At 47.0% G+C, this 6,649-nt stretch overlaps 1 long non-coding RNA gene across 1 annotated transcript; it reads right to left on the bottom strand.

Moving 5' to 3' along the window:
- Window positions 1-886: 886 nt before the first annotated feature.
- LOC120765562 (uncharacterized) lies at window positions 887-4,486 on the bottom strand. Its single transcript, XR_005704456.2, has 2 exons — window positions 3,834-4,486; window positions 887-3,197 (listed from the first exon to the last, which is right to left on the bottom strand). It is a non-coding gene; the product is annotated as an uncharacterized LOC120765562 (long non-coding RNA).
- Window positions 4,487-6,649: the final 2,163 nt, after the last annotated feature.

Genomic DNA, 6,649 nt, shown 5'->3' with positions numbered 1-6,649 from the left:
CTGACTATTTCAGGAGCCTTTACAGGAAAACATCATTTTGTAGGTAAGGTAATTATGAGCCTTTCTATTTCTGCATTATCCTTGCACAGTTAGTCAGATCTAAACTCACCTATTTTGTTTAAGAAACAGGCTGCTGAAAAGCCCATTTTTTATCCTGTACCTGATGCTGAATACAAAAACCCTCAGGCACACTCTCCAGTAAGCAGTTTGCACTGGAGTGTGTGTGGGCAGAGCTGAGACTCTCCCTGCACCAGAGGAGACCCCTGTACACTTGTGTCTGTTGGGGCACCTTATGGGCACCCTCACTCCTGCAGAATACTAATTTCAATTGTCACTGAGGCACCAGAATCTAATAACAATTTGGGCTCCCAGCAGCTTGTTTTTCATTGCTGTTGTACAGTTCTGCCAATTTATGCATTAAGACACTAATGGATTTTATATTCCATCTCGCCAGATCGTCTTCCAGGCTCTAGTTCCCTCCAAACCCTATTTCACGTCCACTTCAAATGCCATTTCCAAGATTTATCCAGTCCAGACAGGATACCCTCTGCCTTCCTGCGGGCAGAGAGCCACAGACTGCAGGGCAGTCAAGGGCCCTCTCCTCCTCCACAGCTTTGGGTTTGTTTGTCCTCTGGACTCTGATCCATGAAAGCAATTATTGCTGATACCAATTGATTTGCCTAAGATGTTCCAAGTTCCTTTTCTTTCCAGAGAATCCTTCGACCCCTGCCCCCAATTTATGTTAGCAGCATTCTCAGGTCCATGGTCATGCTTAACATCTGGCAAATTCTGAATGGCTGTTCATTATCCCCCAGCAAAACAGTGCAGCAGATACACCAAGAGCCATTTTCTAGGAATGTGGTGTTGTTGGTTTTTTTGGTTGTGGTTTGTTGTTGTTGGTTTTTTTTTTTTTTTTTTTTTTTTTTTTTTTTTTTTTTTTTTTTTTCTTTTTTTCTTTTTTCAGTTTAGGCTCAAAACCAGTCTTCACTGGTAACCAGCTCCAGTTAACTGAGTCTCTATCTCTCTGTCCCACTGGTCTCTGTCTCCCTGAACTTACAGCTTTCTTTACCATGGGAGGATCCTCCTTGCTTGTATCCTTACCCTGCGAAGGAGCACAAGGGTCCAGGGTGTGTTCTGGGTGAAACAGAACCATTCCAAAAATCTCCGTCCCAGTCACCAGGATCACTTCTCCTCCTCCAGTTTGTACTGCAGTCAATATATCCAGTTTAGCTGACAGCTTCTGTTCATTTTTCTCACTTGCTTTCTCACTGGAGTCCCAGAATTCAAGTGTTCTTGTTCACTCTTTGTGGCAATGATTTGATTTCTGCTCCTGCTCACTCAGCCTCTCACAGCCTCACTCTCCTGGACCTGACTGCTGGGTTACCACCAATCTGCCACAGGTGAAACACAGCCTGTGATGCATTCAGACACCCCCTTCCCTGCCAGCAGAACAGAATAAAAGTGGCTTGGCTAATATCTCTTCTGCTAAAGGAAACTGGAGAAGCTGACAAGTGCTAGTGCTGTCCTTGCACCAGACCATTTTGGGACATTTAAAGGTGGATAAAGGTACCCAAATCCCAAAGTCAGGACCAAGCCTGCCAATGTTGAATCTTTTTCAGATCCTTAGATGGGAAGTGGCATTTTCTGGCTGCTGAGGAGGACTGTTCATGCTCTGTTACAGACTTGTTTTTTTCCTTATATTGCTTGGTTTCAAAGACAAACACTCCAGATCCACCAGCCCAAGCCCCTTTTTTCAAGGGCTAAATTTGCAAGTATAATTATGTTATGATATTATGTGCAATGAAATGATCATTCCGTGAAAAAGATCCCAGTTCCCAGCAGTTTCCCAGCCTGTCGCTTCAGATCTCCCCAGCACCTTTGGGCTGGCTGTGTGACTGAGCACCCACAGAAATGATGCAGCCGGTGTCACTCTGTGCCATGACCCTGCTCACCAATGATGTCCTAACCTTAACCCTTCCTTGCCCACATAAGCTGCACAGCTCCTTCACAGACATGCTGCTGACCATGTGAAGCAAGTGGAAAATAGATCTTCCTGCCCTTCCTCAATCCCAGGGACCACACTGCCCGTCCCTGCCTGTCAGCCAGGGGCTGGTGGCTGAAGGACCCTGCAGAGCTGCCCGTGAAGGTCTGCCCTGCCCATGGTGTTCCTTTTGCAGTTTTGGGGGGTCCTTGGTGGCACTGCTCCCTCTGCAAGCCTGCATGGCGAGGCCGTGATCTCCCATGCTGTGGCAGCCATGCCGTGTGTACAGTGAAGGACTATGTGATTTGTGGTGCTATAAAAGCTGGAAATCTCCATCATTGCCTTTTATATATAATTGAAAAACACAATAATTGACTGCAGTGTCAACTGAAGAAGGCAGCAGCCCCTTGGAAGCACACTGAGGCGTCCGCGCGCACGCAGCCGCCAGCCAGCCGCTGCTGCGTGACTCTTAACAGAAGGCTTAAAATAAATCAGAATTATTTCCAGATTAGAGGGAAAAAAATCCTGTGAAGATGTTTCAGTCAAGCACAAAGAACACAAAGAGAGCAGTCTCTTTGCCAGTCAGCACAGCATTTGCTTTCCTCTGGTCCTTTGCTCTCCTGATCTCCTCCTGTTCTCAGAAACAAACTGGCTTAATCTTTTTTTTTTGTGTTTGAGACAGGTGAACATACAACACTGCAAAGCTGCTGCCTCCACAGTGGTGTGTTTGTGAGCAAGCCATGTGTCTCCCAGACTCCCCCTTTTAATTTTGTTGACAGAGGTCTCAGCCAAACTCACCAAATCAACCTGGTTCCTTTCCAAACTCGGTTTCAGCCACAGAGAATACCCACCCGCAGCCACGGTCCCCAGATAATAAACTGTTCCTCCTGGCATCATCTGTCCAAGTCCTAAACCTACAGAGCCCTTAAGCCATGCCCGTGTCACATGAGAGAGGTCACAGCAGGGCTCAGGAACATCTGGGAGTGCTGTTGGCATCTCCGCCAGCTCCAGGGTCCCAAACCTCCATCCCACAGAGCTGCTGCCCCGCTGCTGTCTGATGCTCTGATTGATGCCATGTCAGAGCAGTGGGAAGAGGTTCTGTCCTTGCCAGTGGTGTGGAACAGCAGGCAATTCACTGATTTCAGCGTTGAAGCATGCGGGGATCTTACAGGACTTCCCTGGTGCTCCTGCTGGAGGACAAGGCCTGGAAGATCTGCTGTATGGCACAGTACACGAAGAACAGGGAGACAGGAAAGGGGAGGGAAAAAGGACCAAGGCTGAAAGGAATGCTAAAACCCCTCCCAGAATGCCACCAACATCCAATTCAGCTGTTTGCATTAGGAGAATATTTCAGTTTTGACTGCTCAAGTGTGTTGTTTTGTTTACCTTGGAGACCTTTAGGACAAATTATAGAAACAGGCCAGTTTGCTTCACTCTCATTTTTAGACAGTTTCACTTTCAGCTGCCTCTGCACAAACAACATGCTACAATCTGGGGGCTGCAAAGGCTGCAGGGAAATATTGATTTCCTCACAATAACACTAAAACGGTTCGACCCAACATTTTCTGAAGTCTTTTACAAAACATACATTTTGAGGGACAAGTTTGGCTTGACAGGCTTCTTTTAAAGAGAGCTGCCTTTCTTGCAGCCACCTTAGAACCTTTCTTTACTACTTTTTATTACAAAAAGACAACTGTGGATGTGAGGAATTTCTCAGGTAAATCTCTCTAAAGTTTCAGATTATCTGGCTGTGTGAAAACCTGCATTGTAATGCAAGAAAAATTCCAATTATTCAGCTAATTAAAAAAGACTTAATTATAATATGGAATAATTAATTTCTTTTGATACTTACAACTCAGACACTCCCTTGTATACCTCAGGGGCCCAGGAGTTTTAGCAAATGCAACAAGGGGAATTGCTTCTCAGGAGCAGTCAGCTTTCTCTGAGGTTTTTCTGAGCCTGGCACTAGTTCTGTATACGAGAGTAGCGACTGATGGCCGATATTATAGCTGGAGTTCCCTGAGCCATCAGATCCCAGATGAAGGTCAGATGCCACCTCGACTATCAAAAGCATTCCAAAAAAAGACACCAAAGTTCCTCTGGCTGCGGCAGTGCTCCTGCACTCCTGCCCTGTGTGAAGTGCAGCTCATCTCATCTTGCCATCACAGCCCCAGCCCAGCGCCCTGCGGAGTGCCGCTGGACTAGGAACTCCAGAGCCAGTCTCTCTTCAAACCCCACTGCCCTGCCGTTTCAGCCCACACTTCCAGCCCCTCCTGCCCTGTGAAGCTGCTCCGTGTCATCCCGCCACTCCGGGAGCAGGGCTCTCCTCTGCCATCACCAGGGCTTCGGTGGAGCTCTGCCACAGCTGCGCTGGCAGGGCCCTGGTGATCACAGCTCAGCCCTGCAGAGAGGGTGGCCCAGGTGGGCACACAAGCACAGGAGATGCCGAGGTGCAAAGGAGGCTGATGCCCCTGCTCAGAGCAACCACGGTGACCTTCTTCTCATTTTGTGCCACCTACCTCAACTACAGAGACCTCCTGAATTTAATTCCCGCCCCCCAGTTTAATTGGAGGAAACAGATCTTAGCTTCTGCCCTCCCACCTCATTTAACCCAGGGTGTTGGGTGGTGAGTGCTGCTGCCAGCAGCTCCACGTAGCCAGCAATAGAGTTCCTGAAGGATGTGGGCTCTGGTTGCACACAGCTCCCCACGTTTGGAGCGTCAATTGAGGGGGAGGCAGACATCCTAGAGACAGCTGCCAAGTACTGAATACACTCTTGTTACAAATCTGGAGAGTCAAGTGAGGGAAAAGGCAGTGCAGGGCCTCTGGGTCCTGGTGTTTCTTGGGAGATTTGCATTTTTCTAAACTTAGCTAATAGCAAGGACTTGGTTTGGTGAATGCTTGCAGATGTTTGCTGTGTGAGGTCAATATCACCTGACAGACTGCTCCAGCATTCAATACACCTTCATTCAATGCACCTGATGTCTTCTCCCTTTCCAAGTCCAAGCAGCAGGGGAAAGCACCCCTGGGAAGTGTGGTGTGACCAGGGAGAGACTGCTGACACACAGCCAGCACACACTGAACATTTGAGCTTTGCTGACTCCTTTTTCCAAGACAGCATTGGAAAGGAGGGGTTTCTGAGAGATTTGGGGGCTCTCAGGTCCAGCACCTTAGCCTGGGACTCTGTGACACCCCAGCAGCCCCTCGATCTCCCTGGGTATCTCCCAATGGTGCCTTGGGAGGGCTGATCTGGAACAGAGACTGGACAGAGCTGGAGAATAAAGTAGATATTTATTGAAAGGCCTCCAGGATACACCTGGGGCAGGACAAGAGCCTGGCCAGGGCTAAACCCAAGGTAGACCCAAAATGGTCACAACATTGTAGCAAAATGGACACAAAATGGGCACAAAATGGACAAAGGGTCATGAGATGTCACACTTTGATCAGTTTTGGTCCATTTGCACATTGGGGTTGAATTGTCCAATTGCAGCTCCAGGCTGTGAGGTCCCATCCTTCTCGTTCCTCCCTCCAGCCACCCTTGTTTGTGCTTTGGGGCTGAAAGCTGTCCTTGGTGTGCAGCAGGAAAGGGATTTATTTTGTGTCCCTGCTGTGTGCAGAGAGCTGAGTGACCCTGAGTGTGAGCTCAGAGCTGCACCTGGGCAGCACAGAACCTGAAATACATGAAAGATAAAACTGAAGGCATCACCAGCACATCACATAATGGGATCTTTCCCCGTCCCTTCATCCTCTTGGACATTTCTGGAGATGAAGGCAGGCCAATAACACATCACACAGCCAGGCACACTGATGGACACTCAGTGGAACAGACAGTTAATGCTACTCATACAAAAAGATGTGTTAGCCCCATTTCTGCTCTTGGTGGAGCACTAAATCCCAGTGAAAGTTATTGTGCCATCTTATTTCTTGCTCAAGGCTCTAAATCTCCTCTCCACCCCTTCATGTGGCACAGATAAGACCTGCATTTACATAACTTCAGTCACACCCCGCTGCACAGGAAGGTAAAGCCACTTTGCACAGGTTTGTTAGCAATGCAAGACTCTTTCCCACAATGGTAGACTTCTTTCTGCCATCTTTGATGGCAAAATAGGAAAAGAAAAATTCAATTATATTTCAATCCCCAATAAAATTCACTTATCTTTCATCTTTTTCTATTTTTAAATTATACCTGCATTTGCTACTTTTTCTGGATCTTCTCCCTGTTAATATTCAGTAAACCGTGTGTGCATCCTCACTCATCTCCTCCTCTGTGAAGAATTAGAAAGAATTAATAAGCTGGGATATTTGAATAAAATCCTTTTTATTTCATGGCCTGATTTTACTTCCATAAACTCTGCATTTATAGCAGCCTCATAAATTACCAACGTATACAGAAAATAAATACTCCTTGTCTCTCCTACTAAGCCTGCAGACTTAGCAAACAGATCTCTCAAAATCGCAGGAATAGGAAAGGATATTTTCTTTTCAACCCATTCAACTGGAAATACAATTTTGAGAAAAGCAAAGCAGTGTTTCCCTTTCGCTGTTTCCATTTCATTTGGGCTGATAAATGCCTCTGGGACATAGCATTTCTGGTTTCACCTCTTCTCAGCTGTCTGTCTTTCTCTGTTTCCTTCTCTTTCTCTCTCCCTCTCCCCTGCTTTTTCAACTG

The sequence above is a fragment of the Hirundo rustica genome, chromosome Z (assembly GCF_015227805.2).
Source record: "Hirundo rustica isolate bHirRus1 chromosome Z, bHirRus1.pri.v3, whole genome shotgun sequence".
Lineage (NCBI taxonomy): Eukaryota > Metazoa > Chordata > Aves > Passeriformes > Hirundinidae > Hirundo > Hirundo rustica.
Note: the sequence above shows the minus strand (reverse complement) of the source record. Positions and strands in the feature narration are given on the sequence as shown.